The sequence below is a fragment of the Gossypium arboreum genome, chromosome 3 (genome assembly GCF_025698485.1).
Source record: "Gossypium arboreum isolate Shixiya-1 chromosome 3, ASM2569848v2, whole genome shotgun sequence".
In the NCBI taxonomy this organism is placed as follows: domain Eukaryota; kingdom Viridiplantae; phylum Streptophyta; class Magnoliopsida; order Malvales; family Malvaceae; genus Gossypium; species Gossypium arboreum.
The window spans coordinates 54,701,701-54,729,607 of record NC_069072.1 but is presented as its reverse complement, the minus strand read 5'-3'; positions in this window follow the sequence as shown (position 1 = coordinate 54,729,607).

Sequence of the window (27,907 nt, the reverse complement as noted above, 5' to 3'; positions counted from 1 at the left end):
TCATCAACACAACATCAAACACCAACCAAGAAGACAACACCCATGGCCGAGTATCATCTCCCTCACATAGCAAAGATTTAAACCATGGGCTAGGTAGAACTCAAGCTAACAACTAAAAATATATATGAATCTCATGGAGCAACATCAAACATACCTTAGCCTAGTTACATGCATGGCCGAACCTCTTCAACCTTTCTTCTTCCTTCCTCCTTAGAATTTTCGGCCAAAGATGTTAAAGGATGAACATTTTTTTTTTCTTTTCTTTGTTTTCATCACTCTTCATCCCCTTATTTTATTACTAACTCTTTTATTTTATTCTTTCCAACATGAAACATTAACACACCATGTTTATAATATGCTATGACCCATAGCATGGCCGGCCACTAGCTCAAATTTTGGGTAATTTGACATGCAAACCCATCATTTCTATAACATGCATTAATAGGCCACTTTACATTTGCCTAGCACATTTCTAAATTTTCTCACATAAGTCCTATTTACAAAAATTCACCTACAATTAACAAAATTCAAATATGAAATTTTCACACATGCATATATACATATAATAAGCATCAAATATGACAGTTAATTATTTTTATGACTCGGTTTTGTGGTCCCGAAACCACTTCCCGATTAGGGTCACATTAGGGCTGTCACAATACCACTTAACCTTAGTCCGGCGACGGATACGAGTTAGGGGTTGTAACACCCCGTACCCGAGACTGTTGCCTGAGTCGTACATGAGGGGTTTGCAGACTTAAATCACTTATTTGCACAGTCCATTTTAAATTTCCAGACGAGCTGGCTAACTGCGTCACTGTCACCTTAAAAATCATATCTCGAGTTCCAAAACTCGAAAACCAGTTCCGTAAATTTTCCTGAAACTAGACTCATATTTCCATCTACAAATGTTTTTCTAGAATTTTTGGTAGAACCAATTAGTACAGTTTATTAGTTAAAGTCTCCCCTGTTTCAGGGTTCGACTACGCTTACCTTTGCGCATTACGACTTGGATATCTCCCCGTACAGGGCTTCAATACTGATGCCGTTTGTTTCTATAGAAACTAGACTCGAAAAGGAATCTGTAAATATATGGCATGACTTCTAATTATCTCTGGTTAATTTATAATGAATTTCCAAAGTCGGAACAGGGAATCTAGAAACCATTCTGGCCCTGTTTCGCGAAAACTTAAATATCTCATAATATACTGTTCATATGATCGTTTCGTTACTTTCCTATGAAAATAGATTCATCAAGGTTCGATTAAATAATTTATTCACTATTTAATTCCATTCCTACTATTTTTAGTGATTTTTCACATTCACATCACTGCTACTATCAGCATCTATTTTTAAGGTAGACTTTACCTATTACATAGTTTCCATGATTCAACTAGCCCTTTAGCATATATAGCACAAAATATGATCATGATTAACCATTCCAATAGCTAATCGTTCCCAAACATTTCCATACCTCTTAATGAACATCATACAAGACGATTATAATACTAAGCTCAAAGTGTATATAAGCCATTTTCGCATGGCTATCCAAATTTATACAAAACCAAAGGGTCCATGACCAACAACAAAACGGGTAGTCCTATACATGCCATTTCAAAGTTCAACCAAAAGTGTACCAAAAGGGGCTTTGATAGTGTGGGCGACTTCGACTTCAATAATCCCGAGTCTGATAGCTGACGAACCAAAATCTATAAAACAGAGATTCAAAGAAACGGAGTAAGCATTTAATGCTTAGTAAGTTTTGAGCCATGAAATTAGACACAACTAAAGTGTAGCATTCATATGGCTAAACGGATAATTTCATATGCACAAATTCTCAATATCATACTTACTTTACATTACCAACCCTTATATTCATACACAAAAGATCAACCTAGCCAAAGGCCGGTAGCTCATTTATCGACTGAGCAAATACTATTTGTAAGGGATCAACTAATTCGATGCATATACGAAACATACCTTATCGCTGGGATTTTACGAGCGTATTAATTGAAACTATTACAGCAAGGTCGCTCATTCCCAAGCCAAGTACCTTCGGGATTTCACCGGATATAGCTACTAGCTCGAATGCCTTCGGGACATAGCCCGGATATAGTAACTCGCACCAATGCCTTCGGGACTTAGCCCGGATATAGTAACTCGCACAAATGCCTTCGGGACATAGCCCGGATATAGTAACTCGCACAAATGCCTTCGGGACTTAGCCCGGAAACTGTCACTAACGCAAATGCCTTCGGGACTTAGCCCGGTTATCATCCAAATATTCATGCACATATCAACAAATCATGACACATCTATATTTCATTTTCATATTTAGAGTTCAAACACAAGTCACGTATTAAGCAATCCCATTTTTGGCTCACTAGCCACATACAAACAGCATGGTTTAGTTTGCTTTATGACACGATCTCTATGCACATACGGGTACCCGTCATACGTATAGACTAATTAACTCAACATACAATTCAAGTAGAATCATCATATCACTGTATATTTGTTATGCTCATACGTCATGACTTAATCAAATCGTAAACTAAGTCTCGTTACTCGAAAACTTACCTCGGATGTTGTCGAACAATTTCGATGGCTATTCGACCACTTTTTCCTTCCCTTTATCGGATTTAGTTCCCCTTTGCTCTTGAGCTTAATTTAACAAATAAATTGATTTAATCATTTAAGCATCGAAAAGAGGAACTCAAAGTACTTATCCCATATATATACATTAGACATTAAAGTCACATACATATGAAATCATGAATCAACTCAACATATTAACCCACACTCCCTTTTAGCCGTTTGTCTAAGCCAAGATAAAAGCATCAATATGCTTGCCTCTAACCGAATACATGCAACACCAATCTTCTTTCTATGGCTGAATATGCATGTCTATGTTGAGGCCGATTGCAACACTTAATACATTCTACAATTATGGTTACTTGTATTGACTAAATACCAATTCGTTTTAAGTTCAAAACTCGGCTAATACACATATATACTCTAGAAATCAAATACTAACATTTGCACTTCACCTTACTACCATTTTCATCCAAATAATATGATCAACAACCATGCTTCTCTTCTACTTCCTACCATGGCCGAATGCATCAAGACACCATACCACTTAAATTTTGGTCATGGGTTAAACAAAGAACTTAAGGCCTAACTCAAGAATGCTAAAAAGAAAATCCACCATCACATGTATCATTACAAAGCTTCACATTTAGCATGCAAATGGCATCAATCACAAATCCTCCTTAGCCGAAACTTAACCCATCTTCATGCCTCATCACCACAACATCAAACATGAACCAAGAAGACAACACCCATGGCCGAATATCATCTCCATCACATAGCAAAGATCTAAACCATGGGCTAGATAAAACTCAAGCTAACAAATAAATAAAATAAAAAAAAAACATGCATGAATCTCATGGAACAACACCAAACATACCTCCTCCTAAACACCAACCAACCGAACAAGAAGCAAGAAAATCTTTTCTTCTTCTTTTCTCCTTAAAATTTTCGGCCAAAGATGTTCAAGGATGAACATTTTTTTTTGTTTTCTTTCTTCAATTCACGGCAATGGGGGGGGCATGGATGAGACAATTTTTTTTTCATCACTCCTCCCTTTGCATTACTTTAATCCTAACCCCTTTTTTTTATTCTTTCTAACGTAACACACTAACACAACATGTTTACAACATGTTTCCACGCATAGCATGGCCGGCCACTATGCTTTAATTTTGGGTAATTTGACATGCAAACCCATCATTTTCACAACATGCATTATTAGTCCACTTTACATTTGCCTAGCACATTTCTAAATTTTCTCACATAAGTCCTATTTGATAAAATTCACTTACAATTAACAAAATTCAAACATGAAATTTTTACACATGCATATGCACATATAATGAGCATCAACTATGACGGTTAATTATTTTTATGACTCGGTTTAGTGGTCCCGAAACCACTTTTCGACTAGGGTTAATTTAGGGCTGTCACAGGGGTGTTACATTTGATTGGTATCAGAGCTACGATTTAATCAGTTCTAGGACTAATGTATCACGTGTATGTCTAACTATACATGCCATATTTATAAACTACGATAGTGTGATGATTCTTGACAGTTAAAAATGTGTTTTCTTATAGAAATGGATCCCGATCGAGCCGTAATAGATGACGTAGAAGATAATACGTCTGCTCCTGCTCAAGGGGTAGTGTATACTGATTCTAGACCGCTTTCGAATAGTATAGAGGTAGAGGCTAACAAGCCTTTTTCCAGTTATTGAATGAGTGGTTTACGGAGTTCGTTCCAACGAATCTGACTGCTCAACAACCTCCACCCCCTCAAGTTCCTATAATTGCCCAAGACATACAAAAAGAAAAGAAAAGGAAAGCTAATTTTGAAGCAAAAAATTTCTATGAGAGATCATCGGGTAAATCATTTCAGTCTACATCAAAGAAATTTCAAGATGATTATAGCCGTTCAAAGGCTAATGTGGGACACTCGAGTAGAGATTGTGCTAGATCACATTTGAGCTTTAGAGCTCTCATTACTTCGGTCGTTAATGTTAAAAATGTCAGATCTGATCGACTTGAGTGCAAACATTATGGTAAAAGACAATCGAGTATTTGTAGATTGAATAATCAAGCTTGTTTCAAATGTGGATCCTTATATCACTTTATTCGAGATTGTCCTGAGTCGGTTGAGCAAGAGATTATCATAGAAATAAGGTAAATGCGAGTAACATTCAAAGAGGAACTAAAGACACAACAGTTCAATTTGAGGCTCGTGCACCTATCAGAGCTTATGCTATTCACGCTCGCGAGGAGGCTTCAACCCCAGATGCTATTACTGGTATATTCACTCTCTATGATACTAGTGTAATTGCATTGATTGATTCCTGTTTGATTCATTCTTATGTATGTGAGACCTTAGTATCCAGTAAGACTTTTTCTGTAGAGTCTGTTGAGTCTGTGATTAGAATATCGAACCCATTGGGCCGGTATATTCTGGTTGATAAAATGTGTAAGAATTGTCTATTGATGGTTCGAGATTCATGTCTTCCAATTGATTTGATGTTGTTGCCATTCGACGAGTTCGATATGATTTTGAGTATGGATTGGTTGACTTTGCACAATGCTATTGTAAACTGCAAATGAAAGACTATTAAATGATAAGATTAATCGGATTGAGTTTAATGATCTGAATGGTTTACTGGCAGTGATATCTTCTATGTTAGCTAAAAAATATGTGAGAAAGAGTTGTGAAGCTTACTTTATTTATGTGCTTGATTCTAAAGTAACTAAAAAGAAAATTGAATCAGTACCAGTTGTGTGTGAGTATCCGAATGTGTCACTTGAATAATTACCTAGTTTTCCACCTATACGAGAAGTAGAAATTGGTATTGAGTTATTGCCAAGAATGACTCTGATATCGATAGCTCTGTACAGAATGTCACCTACTGAATTAAAAGAATTGAAAGTTCAGTTGCAGGAGTTGACAGATAGAGATTCCGTGCGATTGAGTGTCTACTAGTTTTATTTGTGAAAAAGAAAGACATAACTATGAGGATATGTATCGATTATGGACAGCTCAATAAGGTGATTATAAAGAATAAATATCCTTTGCCATGGATTGACATCTTGTTCAATCAACTGAAAGGGGATAAAGTGTTTTCAAAGATAGATTTGAGATCATGTCACTATCAATTGCGAGTTAAAGACACTGATGTGCCAAAGACTGCTTTCCGAACAAGGTACAGATATTAAGTGTCTCTGTTTATGCCTTTCGAACTTACTAACACACCTGTTGTATTCATGGATTTGATGAATGGAATTTTTAGACAGCATCTGGATCGATTTGTGGTTGTGTTCATTGATGACATTTTGATCTATTTCTATAAGAAAACACATTTGAGACTTGTGTTATAGATTTTGCGAGATAAACAGTTGTATGCAAAGTTTAGCAAATCTAAGTTCTGGCTACGTGAAGTCAGTTTTCTGGGACATGTTGTATCAGCATCGGGTATTTGGGTTGATCCCAGTAAATTTCACCTATACTTGATTAGAAACCTCCGAGAAATGTTTCTAAAGTTCAAAGTTCTATAGGATTTGCTGGTTACTATAGATAATTAGTGAAAGGTTTCTCTATGATTGCAACCCCGATGATGAAGCTATTATAGAAAGATGCTAAGTTCGAGTGGTCAGAAAAGTTTCAGAAAAGTTTTTATCAGTTGAAAGCCCTTTTGACTGAAACTCCAGTGTAAATTCAGCCAGAATCGAGTAAAGAATTTATTATCTATAGTGATGTATCTTTAAATGGTTTGGGCTGTGTTTTGATGCAAGAAGGGATATAGCTTATGTCTCGAGACAGTTAAGCCGCATGAAAAGAACTATCTGACACATGACCTAGAATTGGCAGCTATTGTGTTTGCATTAAAGATATGGCGTCACTATCTGTTCGGTGAGAAATGTCATGTTTATTCTAATCATAAGAGCCTGAAATATTTGATGACTTAGAAAGATCTGAATCCGAGACAACGTCAATGATTAGAGCTGTTAAAGGACTACAAGCTTGTGATTGATTATCATTCGAGAAAGGCTAATGTTGTTGCTGATGCTTTAAGCCAAAAGTCACTGTTTTCTTTACGTGCAATGAATACACATATGGTTATGTCTGATGATGGTTTGATTATAGCAGAGTTAAAATCAAGACTGTTACATATTCAATAGGTTCGCGATGCTAAAAAATCTGATAATGAATTGTTAGCAAAGCGGGGTCAATGTGATTTGAATACTGATTCAAAGTTTTGAGTTGATGGTGAGGGTTGTTTGAGGTTCAAAAATCGAATATGTGTCCCGAGAAATTTAGAGTTGATCTAGATGATTTTGAACGAAGATTACAATATTTGGTTATCTATTTACTCAGGTAGTACAAAAATGTATAATGATCTGGAACAGCTTTACTGGTGGCATGGTATGAAATGAGACATTTTTGACTTTGTTTTCAAATGTTTAGTCTATCAACAAGTAAAAGTCGAGCATCAGGTACCTTCCAGATTGTTTCAACCGATCATGATACCTGATTTGGAAAAGATCCATAATGTATTCCATGTTTTGATGCTTCGTAGATATCGATTTAATCCCTCACATGTGATTAATCCGTCAAAGATTGAGGTTAAATCTGATATGATATCTGAAGTAGAACCGGTTTGTATTCTGGCTCGCGAAGTTAAAGAATTGTGAAATAAGAAAATTCTGTTAATGAAGATACTGTGGCGAAAAGACAGAGTCGAAGAGGCAACATGGGAGCCAGAAGATGCAATGAAAGAATGTTATTCAAACTTATTCACCGGTAAGATTTTTGGGGACGAAAATCCCTAAGCGGGGAGAGTTGTAACAACCCGATTTAAACCCTATTCGAAATGGTGGTTTCAGGACCACGAATCTGAGAGGGAAAACTATTTTAAAATTATTTTCTATGTTTATTATGTGTGAATTTATATCTATGAAATTTTTGTATTTTAATTTTGTAGTTTGAGTGTCGATTTAATAAAAAGGGCTTAATCGCGTAAAATAAAAATTTGATGGTTAAATGTGAAAGGGCTGAATTGTTCTTGTCTTTTTAATTTAAGGTATTTATTATGCAATATAACCATTGTTAAAGTGATGGACGGTTATAACCATTGCTTATAATGGTTTAAGAATTTTAATTTAAAGGTTAAATAAGTAAAATAATAAACATGTTATTATAATAAAACATATAATAAAGTTATCATGCATTTGTCTTTCCTTATTCATGATCGAATATGAAAATAAAAGAGAAAGAAAAAGATTTTCAATGTTTCGGCCATTGTTGAGCTTGATTAAGGTATGTAACTAGCTCTGTTTTTGATAATTTTTACATTTTTGAGATCGTTGTAGTGTAATGTACAAAGCCCATGCATGAATTTCTGATTTTGATGAATATTTTCAGTTATGCCATTGATGAATAATTGAGCTTTGTGATGTTAATTGATGAATTATGAAAGATATGTTTTGGATTAATATGTTTTGTATTGGAATTTTTGATGAAATTGAGTAATGATGGCTAAATTGCAAAAATAATAAATTGAGGGATTAAAATGTGAAATAAATGAAATGTATGGATTTGTATGAACATGGGTAGTATTCGCCCTAAGTATGGTATGTGCAAATTTTGCATGTTTTGTGTTTTGTGCAATTTGGACTAAATTGTAAAAAGTGTAAAATGTCCGGGGTAAAATGATAATTTGCCCGTTTATGTGTTTTTGGACTGAATTGAGTAAAGTCTAGGTTCCCTTCAAAGAAAAACCAAAATAAATTGCAAGGCCCAAGACTTGGACCCAAGCTCCCTTGCAACCTTAATGACGCCACAACCACTAGACCAATTGCTTCCTTATGTCATTTACTTAACACAATAATTTAAAAGGCCCTCATCTAAGCATCCAGGGTTTTATTCACTTAAAACCAATATTTTTGCTAAAGCCCAGGTTTGAACCCAGGACTTTTCCAACTCCTCCCAGGACCCTTAACCACTTGAGCAGACATTTAATTGTGTCATTTCCTTGCTCACATAAACGTTTATGCACAGTTTCCTAACGTTCCCATGCTTAAGGCTCAATACTTCTAGGCCTAAATTCCGGGGCGTTACAATTCTACGCCCTTAAAGAAATTTCATCCTTGAAATTTCCAACAATCTGAACAAACCCTTAGCTCAATCTACACCTTTATGCTCTCACTGCGCACTTTAGTTCCAAATTAAATATAGTACACTATTGTTTAAGTACGTACCAGTATCTGCATCTGGAGCGTCTCTAACCTCTCGGTGATGTGCTGCGTAAACCAAAGCTGGTTGCCTCACCTTAGCTTGACTAGCACCTCTGCCTGGTACTTCACAGCCCAAACTGTTTCTACCCCTAGCTTGACCATGGCCTCTTGGCGGCTGCTGACCACCGCTCGCTGGCTGAGCAACACCTTGCCCTGCAACTTGCATCTGTTCAGGCCTCTGTGTACAATCTCTTACAATGTGCCCCACTAATCTGCACCTGAAGCACGTCCCATTTCTTTTCCAATACTCACCTCGATGATAACTCCCGCAACCCGCACAAGGCTGTAATCTAGTAACAGCAATAGGGGAACTAACCCGAACTGGCCCTCCCATTCTGGTATTTATCTTAGGCCTCTGATCAAAATTGAAGGTCTCTAAAATCCTCTTATCTCTGCTCCTTTGTTTTTCCCGATTCTGACGCTCGGTGCGCTTTACCTCCTCAGCAATCTTAGCTTTCTCTACCAACGCGGAAAAGTCCCGCTCCCTCCGTGGAGCTATCAACACTCGGAGGCTATCCCTGAAGCCATCATCAAACCGAACATAGCACTCATATTTCGTTGCTACTATTCCTCAGGCATACTGGCTAAGTCGAAAAAATTCTGCCTCGTACTCAGTCAGGGATCTGTCACCTTGAACCAAATTTAGAAATTCTTTCCTACGAGCGTCGACATAGCTGGCGCCTACATACTTTCCCTGAAACATGGACTTGAAGAACTACCATGTCAATCGATCAGACGCGGTACCCTATTTTATTGTAAGCCACCACTCTTAAGCTTTATCCTTCAGCGAGGACACAACACACTTCAACTTTTGTTTTGGTGTGTAGTCGAGGTTTTCCAAAATTCTTTCAGTGGCCTCCAACCAATATTTTGTCACACTAGGGTCCACCCCAGAAACTCCTCTAAAGATCTCTCTTCCATTTGACTGGAGCCGTTCTGCAACCGACCTACAGCCCCCAGTAACAGTACTAGACCCAGTAGTACCAACAACCCTTTCCAAAATACAAAGCATCGCGTGGGACAGTGCATCATACCTAGCAGGTCGATCGAACGACCTTGTCTTATCCATCGGTGAAACCAGTGCTTCCCTCACCTCAACGTCCAGCCTGTGCCCCGATGCCGATGATCCGCCTCTGTTGCGACATTTTGCACCCTTTCTAGTGCTCATTTTCACTATGCGTATTATCTGGTTTAAGAATTTTATGCAAATAAGTTATAATTTCGGTAATTTAAGAAAATGTTTTATTGACGAGCAGAGATTTAGAGTTTTTTTTCACAAGTTCACTACAATTTTCGGATTTCTATATTCTTGGTTTTTCTTAAAGTATCAGTTTACTCTAACTATAGAGTTTTTGTTATAACATTACTATCTATAGTAGTTTCTCAGTATCACATTTTAATCTATAACAGTAGATAATGTCAGAGAACTTACAAATTTGGTGTCGAAGACTCGGTCTGCCACACTTTCCAGAACCGTACCTCAAAACACTTTACATATTTGAAAACAACATCATGAAATACAAAATTTTGAAAACCCATTCCATAGTCGAGTTTTGTAACCCAGGATCTGATACCACTAAATGGAACACCCCAAACCTGGCCCAGATGTTATGGCCAAATCTGGCATGTCACGTCAAAACGTCGTTCAAAAATTGAGTTATCGTTAAAAGTTCATTTCTATGATTAAAACCTTTTGCTCGGGGTTAGCAAATCATGTCGTCAAAAACGTTTACTTAATGCATGGCATTGATACTTTAAGTTATTACACAAGGCAGTGCCTATCAGATGTAACTCTTAAAGTATAATTCATAAGAAGGTTCCACATTCCAGTAAGAGGATAATCGAATAAGCACAGTCCTGCCAATACACCACCTGTACAAACCAACACACCATGTGTGGATAAAATCAACCTACCCAGCCAACACACTAAGCTTAGCACCGATTGTGGCACTAAGTCAATAGAATGGCTCAACGCCATAGACAGAACGACTAAAGGCCATAAATATCGCAGCAACGCTGCCAATTAACAGAACGACTATAAGCCATAAGTATCGCAAAAAGACCAAAAGCCTTGTACAAAATGGCTACGAGCCGTACACTTCCTCCGTCAATATTAACCCAACCCCATGCAGGATGACATGTCACAGTAACATATGTGAATGTAGGATGTCAAGCTCGGTATTAATCAAATAACTATCATACATACATCAGTCAACCTACCACTAGGGGTGTAATGGACATCTCGTTAGTTAGGGGTAAAACGGTGATTTTACCCCTAAAGGTTTTTGGTAATTTTACCAATATTAGGGTCTCGATACTTATTACGACATCCTAGAAGGTATATCTTTGCTTCGAGTGACTCAGATAACCTACATGGCCAGAATAGTGTATATGGGCCCAAAACCCACTATTGGGCCCAAGTGGGATGACACGCTCGTGTGGCCCTCTTAGCCTAGATTCACATATAGTATCTCGTGTAACACCCCGTACCTGAGACCGTTGCCGGAGTCGAACACGAGGTATTTACGGACTTATTTCATTGTAAAACACAGTTCATTTAAAATTTCCAGACAAGCTGGCTAACTGCGTCACTATCACCTTAAAAATCATATATCGAGTTCCAAAACTCGAAAACCAGTTCCGTAAATTTTCCCTGAAACTAGACTCATATTTTCATCTACAATTTTTTTTCTAGAATTTTTGGTTGGGCCAAGTAGTACAGTTTATTAGTTAAATTATCCCCTGTTACAGGGTTCAACTACTCTGACCTTCATGCATTACGACTTAGATATCTTCCTGTACAGGGCTTCAATACTTATGCCGTTTGTTTCTAACAAAACTAGACTCAAAAAGGAATCTATAAATATATTTCATGACTTCTAATTATCTCTGGTTAATTTATAGTGAATTTCCAAAGTCAGATTAGGGGATCCAGAAATTGCTCTAGACCTGTTCCACTAAAACATAAATATCTCTTAAAATGCGACTCATATGATCGTTTCGTTTCTTCCATATGAAAGTAGATTCATCAAGGTTCGACTACATAATTTATTCACTATTTAATTTCATTCCTACTATGTTTAGTGATTTTTCAAATTCACATCACTGCTGCTGTCAGCATCTGCCTTTAAGGTAGACTTTACCTATTACATAGTTTCCATGATTCAACTAGCCCTTTAGCATATATATAGTACAAAATATGATCATGATTAACCATTCCAATGGCCAATCATTGCCAAACATATCCACACCTCTCAATAGCCATATACATACAAAATGATTATAACACTATGCTCAAAATATATAAGCCATTTTCGCATGGCTATCCAAATATATACAACTCCAAAGCACTTGACTAATAACACAAGGGTAGTCCTATACATGCCATTTTCAGAGTTCAACCAAAAGTGTACCAAAAGGGCTTTGATAGTGTGGACGACTTCGACTTCGACAATCCCGAGTCCGATAGCTGACGAACCAAAATCTATAAAACAGAGAATTAAAGAAACGGAATAAGCATTTAATGCTTAGTAAGTTTTGAGCAATGAAATTAGGCACAATTGAAGTGTAGTATTCATATGACTAAACAGATAATTTCATATACACACATTCTCAAAATCACACCTACTTCACATTACCAACCCTTATACTCATACAAGAGATCAACTTAACCAAAAGCCGGAAGCTCATTAATCGACTGAGCAAATACTATTTAAAAGGAATCAACTAATCCAATACATATACGAAACATACCTCATCATTGGGATTTTACGAGCATATTAATTGAAATTATTACAGTAAGATCGCTCATTCCCAAACCAAGTACCTTTGGGCTTCAACCGGATATAGCCACTCGCTCAAGTGCCTTCGGGACTTAGCCCGGATATAGTAGTTCGCACAAATGCCTTCGGGACTTAACCCGGATATAGTAACTCGCACAAATGCCTTCGGGACTTAGCCCGGAATTAGTAACTCGCACAAATGCCTTCGGGACTTAGCCCGGTTATCATCCGAATATTCATGCACATATCAGTAAATCATGACACATCTTTATTTCATTAACTAGAATTCACACACAAGTCAATTATTAAGCATTCCCATTTTCGGCTCAATAGCCACATACAAACAGCATGATTCGGTTTGCTTTATGACATGATCTCTATGCACATACGGCTACCCATCATACGTATAGACTAATTAACTCAACATATAATTCAAGTAGAATCATTATATCACCGTATATTTGTTATGATTATACGTCATGACTTAATCAAATCGTAAACTAAGTTTCATTACTCGAAAACTTACCTCGGATGTTGTCGAACGATTTCAACGGCTATTCGATCACTTTTTCCTTCCCTTTATCGGATTTAGTTCCCCTTTGCTCTTGAGCTTAATTTAACAAATAAATTGATTTAATCATTTGAACATCAAAAAGAGAAACTCAAGGTACTTAACCCATATATACATTAGACATTAGAGTCACATATATATGAAATCATGAATCAACTCAACATATTAGCCCACACTCTCTTTTAGCCGATTATCTAAGCCAAGATAAAAGCATCAATATGCTTGCCTTTAACCGAATACATGCAACACCAATCTACCTCATGTGGCCGAATATGCATGTCTATGTTGAGGCCGATTATATGCTTAATACTTCCTACAAATATGGTTACTTGTATTGACTACATACCATTTTGTTTCAAGTTCAAAACTCGGCTAATACACATATATACACTAGAAATCAAATACTAACATTTGCACTTCACCTTACTACCAATTCTCATCTACTTCCTACCATGGCGAATGCATCAAGACACCATACCATTTCAATTTTGGTCATGGGTTAAACAAAGAACTTAATGTCTAACTCAAAATGCTAAAAAGAAAATCCAAGAGTCATCAATCGCCATCACATGTATCATTACAAAGCTTCACACTTAGCATGCAAATGACATCAACACAAGTCCACCGTGAGCGAAACTTAGCTCATCTTCATGCCTCATCACCACAACATCAAACACCAACCAAGAAGGCAACACCCATGGCGAATATCATCTCCATCTCATAGCAAAGATTTAAACCATGGGCTAGGTAGAACTCAAGCTAACAACTAAAAATATGCATGAATCTCATGGAACAACATCAACATACCTTAGTCTAGTGAACCACCATAGCCGATTTTCTCCAAGCTCTTTCCCTTCTTTTTCTTTCTTCTATTCGGCCAAGTTCAACAACATGAGAACTTTTTCCTTTTTTTTTTTCTTCATCATTTTCTTTTTCATTATTTTATTACCATGCTCCTTATTTTATCATTTCTAACATAAAGCATTAACACAACATGTTTATGACATGTTTTACCCATCACATTTTTCCACCCTCTTTGTCATGGCCGGCCACTACTAATCAAGTGGGGAAATTGACATGCAAGTCCACCCTTTTGATTACATGATTCACATTCAATTGACTAAATCGAAGCTTAAAACTTTCACACATTCATATTCACATATTTTAGACAATAATTATCATATTCAAATAATTTGGTGACTCGGTTTAGCGGTCCCGAAACCACTTTCCGACTAGGGTCACTTTAGGGCTGTCACAACTCTCCCCCACTTGAGAAATTTTCGTCCCCGAAAATCTTACCGGTAAATAGGTTTGGGTATCGTTCTTTCATAGAGTTCTCGGTCTCCCAAGTAGCTTCTTCCATCCCTTGTTTGAGCCATAACACTTTTACTAAAGGAACCTTTTTGTTTTGTAACTCTTTCACTTCACGAGCCAGGATACGAATCGGTTCTTCTTCATAACTCATATCAGGTTGAATTTCAACCTCTGATGGATTAATTATGTGCGATGGATCAGATCTATAACGTCGAAGCATCGAAACATGAAAGACGTCGTGAATCTTTTCAAGTTTAGGGGGCAACATCAATCTATACGCATCTGGACCGACTCGTTCGGATATTTCATATGGCCCGATGAACCTCGGACTCAATTTGCCCTTACGCCCAAATCTGAGAATCTTTTTCCAAGGTGAAACTTTAAGAAACACTTTATCTCCCACCTGATACTCAATGTCCTTTCGTTTCAAATCTGCGACGACTTACGACGATCGATCTTGCCTTCGGACTTTCACGAATTATTTTTACTTTCATTCAAGCATCTTTAATCAAATCAACTCCGAAAATTTTACTTTCACCGAGCTCGGTCCAAAACAATGGTGTACGGCATTTTCAACCGTACAAAGCCTCGTAAGGCGCCATCTTATTGCTTGACTGAAAACTATTGTTGTAAGCAAACTCAATCAAAGGTAGATACCGTTCCCATGAACCACTAAACTCAAGGATGCAGCATCTCAACATATCCTCGAGTATCTAAATTATCCACTCAGATTGACCATCAGTTTGGGGATGAAAAGCGGTGCTAAAATGCAACTTGGTACCCAAAGCTTCTTGCAATTTCTTCCAAAATCGCGAGGTGAATCTCGGATCTCTATCCGACACAATAGAAATAGGTACCCCGTGTAATCTCACAATCTGAGAAACATACAATTTAGCTAGTTTATCCAGTGAATAATCCGTACGTACGGGAATAGAATGAGCCGACTTAGTCAGTCTATCAACAACAACCCAAATCGCATCTTTCTTACTTGTCGACAATGGCAACCCAGACACAAAATCCATCGTGACTCGATCCCATTTCCATTCAGGTATCATGATCGGCTGGAGTAAACCCGTAGGCACTTGATGTTCCGCTTTCACTTGTTGGCATGTTAAACACTTCGAAACAAAATCGGAAATGTCTCGTCTCATACCATGCCACCAAAACTAACGTTCCAGATCGTTGTACATTTTCGTGCTCCCCGGGTGAATTGACATTCGGCTACTATGAGCTTCATTCAGAATCATCGAAATAAGTTCTGAATTTCTTGGAACACATAAACGACTTCTGAACCTCAAACAATCGTCATCATCAATTTGAAACTCTGATTCCCTATCCGAAACACATTCAGCCCGTTTTGTAACCAATTCATCATCGACTTTCTGAGCTTCACGAATTTGATGAATGAATAATGGTCTAGCCTTTAATTCGGCTACTAACACATTGTCGGATAGAACAGACAAGTGTACATTCATCGCTCGTAAAGCAAACAGTGATTTACGACTCAAAGCATCCGCAACCACATTAGCCTTTCCCGGGTGATAGTCAATGACAAGCTCATAATCTTTTAACAACTCAAGCCAATGTCTTTGTCGCAGATTCAAGTCTCTTTGAGTCATCAAATATTTGAGACTTTTGTGATCCGAATATACATGGCACTTCTCACCAAATAAATAATGTCGCCATATTTTCAAAGCGAATACGATGGCAGCCAGTTCGAGATCATGGGTTGGATAATTTTTCTCATGTGGCTTCAGTTGCCTCAACGCATAAGCTACAACTCGACCTTCTTGCATCAATACACAACCCAACCCAAGTAAGGATGCATCACTGTAAATGACGAACTCCTTACCTGATTCGGGCTGCACTAGTACTGGAGCTTCCCAAAAAGCTCCGAACCTCAGTAATATTTCTTAGAGGCTTCCAGTTAAGTATGGCTGAAATTTTGCTTGGATCAACTCGAATACCCGATGCGGATACCACATGACCCAAGAAGCTCACCTCTCTTAACCAGAACTCACACTTACTGAACTTAGCATATAACTGCTTATCTCGTAAAATTTGCAACACTAATCTCAGGTGCTCAGCATGCTCGGTTTCATCTCTTGAGAAGACCAAGATGTCATCAATAAACACAACTACAAACCGGTCCAGATACTGTCTGAAGACCCGATTCATCAGATCCATAAATATCGCAGGGGCATTAGTGAGCCCAAACGGCATTACTAAGAACTCGTAGTGACCGTATCTCGTTCTAAAAGCTGTTTTGGGTATATCCGAATCTCGAATTCGCAACGGATAATAACCCGATCTCAAATCTATCTTTGAAAACACTGAGGCTCCCTTTAGTTGATCAAACAAATCGTCAATGCGCGGTATCGGATATTTATTCTTTATTGTCACCTTATTCAGCTGATGATAGTCGATGCACAACCTCATGGTTTCGTCCTTCTTTTTCACAAACAATTCTGGTGCACCCCAAGGTGAGAAACTTGGTCGAGCGAAACCTCTATCCGTCAACTATTGCAACTGAGCTTTCAATTCCTTTAATTCTGTTGGTGCCATACGATACGGAGCTATCGAAATCAGTGTAGTCCCAGGTACGAGCTCAATACCAAACTCTACCTCCCAAACAGGTGGTAAACTCGGTAACTCTTCGGTAAAAACATCCGGGTATTCACAAACCACTGGCACAGATTCAGGCTTCTTTTCTAACTCTTTGTCATTAAGTACATACGCAAGGTGTGTTTCACACCCTTTTCTTACATATTTCTGAGCCAACATCGATGATATTACAGCTGGCAACCTATTCAAGTCAGTAGACTCAACTCAGATTACCTCGTTATTTACACACCTTAAATCGATAGTTTTTCTTTTTCAATTTACAATTGCATCATGTACGGTCAACCAATCCATACCGAGGATAACATCAAATTCATCAAACGGTAAAAGCATCAAATCGGCCGAAAAACAGGAACCTCGGATTACTAGGGGACATTTCTTGCACACTTTGTCGACAAGCACGAACGACCCAAAGGATTTGACACCGAATTACAAACTCGAGAGACTCAACGGTAGAGTCTTCTTTGGATGCTAAGGTTTCACATATATAAGAATGAGTAGAACCAGGTCAATCAAAGCAATCACATTAGTATCAAAGAGAGTAAAAGTACGGTAATAACATCGGCGAGGAAGCATCCTCGCGTGTGCGTATAGTGTAAGCTCTAGCAGGAGCACGAGCCTCAGATCTGGTTGTAGCATCTCTAGATCCTCTCTGACCGCCACTAGCATTGCCCGTATTTCTAGATGGTCTACCTCGGCGATAGTAGCACCGGGTTTCCCACTCGATTTACGTTCTGTTCGGACAATCTCGGGCAATCTTTAATAAAGTGGTCGGTGATCCGCACTTGTAACGAGGCGGTCATGGAATCTACAACTCCCCGAATGCCATTTACCACAATACTGGCACTCCGTTCTGTCTCGACGATCGTTTCCAACACTGGCGACCGAAGTGACTTGTGTACCCACAAGGGGTCGGTCGCGATCTCGTCTAGAAAAACCCAAAGTGTCTCTAGACCGGCCTAAGTCATCTCTAAATTTCTTCAATGACTGTTGGAAGGGCTTTCTCGAAGATCTCTTTCGAAACTCCTTTGCTCCCATATCAGCTTTCCTTTTCTCCTTACTGAGCTCCTCGGCTTTGCAAGCTCGCTCGATAAGTACCACAAACTCTCGGATTTCTAAAATGCCAACATACAGCTTAATATCATCATTCAGTCCATCTTCAAAACGTTTACACATCACAGCTTCTGAAGAAATGCATTCTCGTGCATACCGGCTAAGCCTCACAAATTTTCGTTCATAGTCGGTAACCGACATGGAACCTTGTTTAAGTTCAAGAAATTCCTTCCGTTTTTGATCCATGAATCTCGATCGATATACTTTTTCCAAACTCGGTTTGGAAAAACTCCCAAGTTACTTGCTCTCTGGGCAACAGAAATCAACGTATTCCACCAATAGTAGGCGTAATCACGTAGCAAGGAGATAGTACACTTTAGGCATTCATCGGGTGTGCAAGATAGTTCATCGAGTACCTGAATAGTGTTGTCCAACCAAAATTCAGCTTGCTCGGTATCATCGCTGTCCGTAGCTTTAAATTGATAGCCCGTGTTTTCGGATTACATCAAGCGGGGCTTATTTGACCTTATTTGGTCGATTCATCAAGGTATTGTAGGTGGGGTGGTATTAGTCGGGAATGGACGTTGTGGAACAGCCGTATTAGTTTGAATGTATTGGTTGAACCAATCATTCATCACACTATAAAAAGCTTGTCTAGTTTCATCATTCGGATTACTAGCAATAGGTTGAGAGTCCACCGCGCTGTCCCTTCTTGCAGAGCAGCGCTACACTCTCAAGATCATCACTACCGCTTCGGTTGGGATCGGGATCCATTACTATAAATAAACACATTTTCAATTGTCAGAAATCACCACACTATCAAATAATCGCATAATGACATGTATAGCTAGACCCAAACGTATTACGGTAGTCCTAGAATCGACTAAACCGTAGCTCTGGTACCAATAAAATTGTAACACCCCGTACTCGAGACCGTTGCCGGAGTCGAACACGAGGTATTTACGGACTTATTTCATTGTAAAACACAATTCATTTAAAATTTCCAGACAAGCTGGCTAACTGCGTCACTGTCACCTTAAAAATCATATCTCCAGTTCCAAAAGTCGAAAACCAGTTCCGTAAATTTTTCCTAAAACTAGACTCATATGTCCATCTACAATTTTTTTTCTAGATTTTTTGGTCAGGCCAATTATTAAAGTTTATTAGTTAAAGTCTCCCCTGTTACAGGGTTCGACTACTCTGACCTTCATCCATTACTACTTAGATATCTTCCTGTACAGAGCTTAAATGCTTATACCGTTTCTTTCTGACGAAACTAGACTCAAAAAGGAATCTATACATATATGGCATGACTTCTAATTATCTCTGGTTAATTTATAGTGAATTTCCAAAGTCAGATCAGGGGATCCAGAAATCGCTCTGGCCCTGTTCCACGAAAACTTAAATATCTCTTAAAATACGACTCATATGATCGTTTCGTTTCTTCCATATGAAAGTAGATCATCAAGGTTCGATTATATAATTTATTCACTATTTAATTTCATTCCTACTATTTTTAGTGATTTTTCAAATTCACATCACTGCTGCTGTCAGCATCTGCCCTTAAGGTAGACTTTACCTATTACATAGTTTCCATGATTCAACTAGCCCTTCAGCATATATATAGTACAAAATATGATCATGATTAACCATTCCAATGGCCAATCATTACCAAACATATCCACACCTCTCAATAGCCATATACATACAAAATGATTATAACACTATGCTCAAAATATATAAGCCATTTTCGCATGGCTATCCAAATATATACAACTCCAAAACACTTGACTAATAACACAAGGGTAGTCCTATACATGCCATTTTCAGAGTTCAACCAAAAGTGTACCAAAAGGGCTTTGATAGTGTGGAAGACTTCGACTTCGACAATCCCAAGTCTGATAGCTGACGAACCAAAATCTATAAAACAGAGAATCAAAGAAACGGAATAAGCATTTAATGCTTAGTAAGTTTTGAGCAATGGAATTAGGAACAATTGAAGTATAGCATTCATATGACTAAACGGATAATTTCATATACACACATTCTCAAAATCACACCTACTTCACATTACCAACCCTTATACTCATACAAGAGATCAACTTAACCAAAAGCCGGAAGCTCATTAATCAAGCGGCGAATACTATTTAAAAGGAATCAACTAATCCAATACATATCTGAAACATACCTCATCATTGGGATTTTACGAGCATATTAATTGAAATTATTACAGCAAGATCGCTCATTCCCAAACCAAGTACCTTCGGGCTTCAAACGGATATAGCCACTCGCTCAAATGCCTTGGGACATAGCCGGATATAGTAGTTCGCACAAATGCCTTGGGACTTAACCCGGATATAGTAACTCGCACAAATGCCTTCGGACTTAGCAGGAATTAGTAACTCGCACAAATGCCTTGGGACTTAGCCCGAATTAGTCACTAGCACAAATGCCTTCGGGACTTAGCCCAGTTATCATCCGAATATTCATGCACATATCAGTAAATCATGACACATCTTTATTTCATTTTCATAACTAGAATTCACACACAAGTCAATTATTAAGCATTCCCATTTTCGGCTCAATAGCCACATACAAACAGCATGATTCGGTTTGCTTTATGACATGATCTCTATGCACATACGGCTACCCATCATACGTATAGACTAATTAACTCAACATATAATTCAAGTAAAATCATTATATCACCGTATATTTGTTATGATTATACGTCATGACTTAATCAAATCGTAAACTAAGTTTCATTACTCGAAAACTTACCTCGGATGTTGTCGAACGATTTCGACGGCTATTCGATCACTTTTTCCTTCCCTTTATCGGATTTACTTCCCCTTTGCTCTTCAGCTTAATTTAACAAATAAATTGATTTAATCATTTGAACATCAAAAAGAGAAACTCAAGGTACTTAACCCATATATACATTAGACATTAGAGTCACATATATATGAAATCATGAATCAACTCAACATATTAGCCCACACTCTCTTTTAGCCGATTATCTAAGCCAAGATAAAAGCATCAATATGCTTGCCTTTAACCGAATACATGCAACACCAATCTACCTTATATGGCCGAATATGCATGTCTATGTTGAGGCTGATTATATGCTTAATACTTCCTACAAATATGGTTACTTGTATTGACTACATACCATTTTGTTTCAAGTTCAAAACTCGGCTAATACACATATATACACTAGAAATCAAATACTAACATTTGCACTTCACCTTACTACCAATTCTCATCTACTTCCTACCATGGCCGAATGCATCAAGACACCATACCATTTCAATTTTGGTCATGGGTTAAACAAAGAACTTAATGTCTAACTCAAAAATGCTAAAAAGAAAATCCAAGAGTCATCAATCGCCATCACATGTATCATTACAAAGCTTCACACTTAGCATGCAAATGACATCAACAAAAGTCCACCTTAGCTGAAACTTAGCTCATCTTCATGCCTCATCACCACAACATCAAACACCAACCAAGAAGGCAACACCCATGGCCGAATATCATCTCCATCTCATAGTAAAGATTTAAACCATGGGCTAGGTAGAACTCAAGCTAACAACTAAAAATATGCATGAATCTCATGGAACAACATCAACATACCTTAGTCTAGTGAACCACCATAGATTTTCTCCAAGCTCTTTCCCTTCTTTTTCTTTCTTCTATTCGGCCAAGTTCAACAACATGAGAACTTTTTCCTTTTTTTTTTCTTCATCATTTTCCTTTTCATTATTTTATTACCATGCTCCTTATTTTATCATTTCTAACATAAAGCATTAACACAACATGTTTATGACATGTTTTACCCATCACATTTTGTCCACCCTCTTTGTCAGGGCCGGCCACTACTAATCAAGTGGGGAAATTGACATGCGAGTCCACCCTTTTGATTACATGCACTAATAGATCCTTATAGATTAACCTATCACATTTCAAAAGTGTCACAAATAAGTCCTATTTACTAAATTCACATGCAATTGACTAAATCAAAGCTTAAAACTTTCACACATTCATATTCACATATTTTAGACAATAATTATCATATTCAAATAATTTGGTGACTCGGTTTAGCGGTCCCGAAACCGCTTTCCGACTAGGGTCACTTTAGGGCTGTCACATCGCGAGCCTCATAAACCAACCTATCAATGATCACTTATCGAGGATTTTACCCGTGTGGGCCCACAAGACCATTGGGCCCACACGGCCCATTTCGGCCTATTTCAGCCCATAACGGCCCCAGTCCAAGAAAATGCATGTGGTGGCCTCTACAGTCTGCTACCCACGATTCGGGGCTAAGTTCGTCCCACGTGCGTTCGCACGCTCGTGAGACCCCAAATACTGAGGTTCTGACATTTCGGCTTTTCGGCTTTTGCCGATTCACAGTTAAAGAGGGGTGTGAATACATACCTTCCTGACCCTTTAAAAGTAAAGGATTTCGATGTATAGTTACAAAAATTTTTCAGAATAGCGCAGAAACCCTCGAATGTCAAACCCGAGCCTTGCTTGATCGGATGCCCCTAGCCTTCTTAGACTACTAATAGAATCGATCACCCGATTAATTGTGTATCTACCTGACCACGAATTCTATTAAAAGATTGAAAACATCAAAAGAATTAGGAACCTAACACTAGAATAATCGGCTAACATCCTACAATATTAGCCCAAATGAGTACCTTAGATTGCGAGATAAGAAAAGGATTTACTACCACTACCATCCTTGATTAACCCCCTTCACCCTTTGCAATGATCTAAAAACCGAAAGTGCCATCACCATCATCGGGGAGGAAAAAGGGATTCGACCACGCGTGAACAACCAAAGGGAACATTTCTTAAAGAAAGAGAAAATGCTTAGCATCCAACAACACAAGAAAGAACAAGAGCTTACCGAAAGTCTAGGTGACCTCCAAACCGCAACCGACCACAGTGAAAGAAGAACAAGATTGCTATCTATTTCAAGGCTATGAGCCGAAGGAAAACTAAAAGAGAAATAGAGATTTGGCTTAGTATCAAAAGAATATGGTATTGTGAGAGAGAAGTTCGGTTGTAAAGAAAAACTAAAAGAAATAGTAAGAAAAAGAAGAACTATTCGACCTTAGAGAAACCGAGAAGAAAAACGACTACATAAGATTGGAGAGGGGTTGAATTGGGTCGAGAAAGAATAGAAGCAGAGAGATGTTAAGTTCGACCAAAGAAGAATGAAAGAAAAAGACTTCAAAAAGAAATAATTAGAATTAGGCACTTGATGTCTTGTGATTCCGACAGAGTGACCAAAAGCCAAACAAGCAATAATGTTGAAAGAAAAAAAGGACAAAAATGTGCCAAAATAAGAAAAGAAAACCCGAAAATACTAGAAGAAGTTGGCACCTACTCACTCTCACATTGCCGAAGTGCACCAAATGGGTTCCCCTAGCTGAATTTGCACAATTCGGCTACAACACTCCTCTCCTCCAAATCCCTTGAAAATCTCCTCAAATATCTCCTTTATATCCTCTATAAAAACTTCCAAGACCCATTCAAACTCTCACCAAACAGAGTTCGAAACCACCTCAAACTCCTGCCGCCTCATGCTAGCAAAATAAATATATTTTTTGCTTGCAATGGGATTCGAACCCAAGCCCCCCTCAATAGCTCAACACACCACTTGCCTCATTGCCATAAACTCCTTTGTGCCATACTTTATCCTCAATTAATTATACGGTCTATAGGCCAAAGTCCAGGTTCCCCTAACAGAAAAACCAAAATAAATTCAAAGAGCCAAGACTTAAACCCCAAGCTCCCTTGCAACCTTAATAACCCCACAACCACTAGAAAACATGCTTCCTTGTGTCATTTATTTAACACAATAATTTAAAAGGACTTCATCCAAGCATCTAGGGTTTTATTCACTTAAAACCGAAATTTTTGCTAAAGCCCAGGTTTGAACCCTAGTCGTTTCCAACTCCTCCCAGGACCCTTAACCACTTGAGCAGACATTTAATTGTGTCATTTCTTGGTTTACATAAACTTTTATGCACAGTTTTCTAACCGTTCCCATGCTCAAGGCTCAATACTTCTAGGCCCAAATTCCAGGGCGTTACAGATGAACTTTACTGCTGATCCCCGAGCTTGTAACTTGATCCAAAATCTATAAAACAGAGTAAACATGAAGACACAGAGTAAGCTATCATAGCTTAGTAAGTCATAAGCAAATAAACAAACCAATGATATAATCAACTCATTTAAGCCGAACTGAATTACATTGACATTACCATGCTTAGTCTCAAACTTACAAATTTCATAAATAATACATTTCCAACACAATTTCTACCTTGGCCGAATGCCCACATAGTTAATTTAACATAATATTATTCAACTTCCAAAGCCAAATAGCCATTATAAAACATAGTCCATATACACTCAAATACATAAACTCAGGTATCAAAATATAACTTCATATACATATACTAGTTATGTAACCGAATACACATGATCATATATGCACATAGTTAAGATTCATTTCAATAATATTCATGAGGCTGAATACACTTACTAAATTCATATATATTCCTTATTTGCATCACACACAATTTGTAACAAATACCAAGTTGTTTACTTACCTTATTTCAAGTAGCCAACAAGCTAATTCAAACCTGGCCATTTAGCTCATATTACACATTCGATCACAACTTATCTTTGCTCGATGAAAACTTATCTTTGCCCTATTAGCCATATTTAATTGGATAAGACACTCGAATTATCACACATATATCGTACAATGCCAACATCCCAGACGTGGTTTTACATTTAATCACATATCGATGCCACTATCCCAGATAGGGTCTTACTCGCACACATATATTGGAATCACATATCGATGCCATGGTCTTACTCACACATCACATATCAGAACCTTATGTCATAACATATGTATCCTAGCTATTCTTAAGGTTCATATGGGGTTTTCGGATGTCGTGACTCGGTCGAAACGAATTAGGAAATATAGTAGCCAAGCCTACTCACATTCTGCTATTGTATATATAAAATCACATACTTCATTTCAGCATATATAATTTGTATTTAATTAAATTAAGTACGTCAATTTGCTTATAAACTTACCTCGGACAATGTAACGGAACGGGATGACTAGTCGACAACTTTCGTTTTCCCCCGATCCAAATCTGATTTCTTTGGTTCTTGATCTAAACATATTCAAATTAAACTCATTCAAACATATTTTTATTCAATTTAGTCCAAAAACACATAAATGGGCAAATTACCTTTTTACCCTGACATTTTACACTTTTTACAATTTAGTCCCTATTGCACAAAACACAAAAAATGCAAAATTTCAATATACCCATGGTTAGCTGAATGTTCTTAGTATCCATACAAGTCCATATATTTCATTTATTTCATATTTTAGTCCCTCAAATTATTATTTTTGGAATTTAGTCCTAACCACTCAAAATCATCAAAAATTCCAATACAAAACATGTTAACCCAAAACATATCTTTCATATTTCATCATCAAACAACAAAAATCACAAGCTCTCATCAATGGATTAACTCAAAATATTCAGCAAAAAAAAAACATTCAAGCATGGGTTTACTAGTACTCGGAGCAATGATCTTAAAAACGTAAAAATTATCAAAAATAGTGTTAGAACTTACCTTGATTGAGCTTAAGCAAGTGACGAACCCTAGCTTTCTTTTCTCTTTTCTTTTGTTTAAGTTTTGGTTAAGAACATGATAATATAAAACCATATTATAAATTTTATGTTTTATTATAGATATATTATTTCATATTTTACCATTATAACCTTAATAAATTTAATTAGAAAACCTTATATAACATGCCCAGTACCGTCCACCTATAAAACCAATGGTATAATTACTTTATAAATACCCCACATTAAAAGAATAAAGCAATTAGAGACTTCAACATTTAGCATACAAGTTTTGCATTTTACGCGATTAAGTCCTTTTATTTAATTGGGCACTCAAACGACAAAATTAAATCACAAAAATTTCACACACACAAATTCACACATAATAAACACCGTAAATAATTTTTAAATATTTTTTGACTTGGATTTGTGGTCTTGAAACCACCGTTCTGATTAGGGTCTAAATTGGGCTATTACAACTCTCCCCCTTAGGGATTTTCGTCCCCAAAAATCTTACTGTTGAATAGGTTTGGATAACGTTCTCTCATTGTATCCTTTGGCTACCATGTTGCTTCCTCAACTCCGTGTTTATGCGACAACACTTTAACTAATGGAATTTTCCTATTTCGTAATTCTTTAATCTGGTGAGCCAAAATAGGAATCATTTCTTCCTCATATGTCGTATCGGACTTAATCTCAATTTGAGAAGGACTAATTATATGTGAGGGGTCAAATCGATATATACGAAGCATTGAAACATGGAATATATTATGGATCTTTTCTAACTCAGGTGGCACAATAGTCTATAAGCAATTGGCCCGATATGCTCTATAATCTTATACTGCCCAATAAATCTCAGACTCAATTTGCCTTTACAACCAAATCTGAGTATTTTCTTCCACGGTGAGACTTTAAAAAAGACTTTGTCTCTGATCTAAAACTTTATATCTTTTCATTTCAAGTCCGCATACGATTTCTGATGACCTGACATTGTTTTCAAACTTTCACGATTCACTTTTACTTTCTATTCAGTCTCTCTGATCAAATCGACCCCATGTATCTTGTTTTCACTGAGCTCAGTCCAGTACAAGGGTGTACGACATTTACGACCGCATAAAGCCTCATAAGGTGCCATTTTGATACTCGATTGAAAGCTATTATTGTACGTAAATTCCATCAGAGATAAGTATCGTTCCCACATACCTTCAAACTCGAGAATGCAACATCTCAACATATCCCCAAGTATCTGAATGATTCGTTCAGACTGACCATCTGTTTGCCGATGGAAAGTAGTGCTGAAATGTAATTTCGCACCTAGTGCATCTTGTAGTTTCTTCCAAACCGTGATGTAGACCTCAAATCTCTATCAGAAACAATAGAAATAGGCACTCCGTGTAATTTCACAATTTGAGAAACATATAACTCAGCAAGTTTATCAAGCGAGTAATCTATACGAACGTCGGGTTTTACTTGCTGATAGATTAACCATTTCGAAATAAAGTCAGAAATGTCTCGTTTCATACCATGCCACCAATAATGTTGTTTCAGATCATTATACATCTTCGTACTACACAGGTGAACAGATAAACGACTACTGTAAGCTTCGTTCAAAATCATCTAAATCAACTCAAAATTTCTCGGGACACATATTCGATTTTTGAACCTCAAACAATCATCAGCATCAACTCTAAACTCTGAATTAGCATCTGAATCACATTGAGCTCGTTTTGCTAACAAATCATCATCAACTTTTTGAGTGTCACAAATTTGTTGAACAAATAATGGTCTTGCTTTTAATTCAGCTATTATCGAACCATCATCAGACATAGACATATGCACATTCATTGCACGTAAAACAAATAGTGATTTTTGGCTTAGAGTATTAGCAATGTGACACCCTAAACCCGGCCTAGATGTTACGGCCGAATCCAACGTGTCACGTTAAAGCGTTACTGAAAAACTCATGTTTTATCTAAAATCTTTATTAGCGTTTAGAGAGTATTTCCGTCATA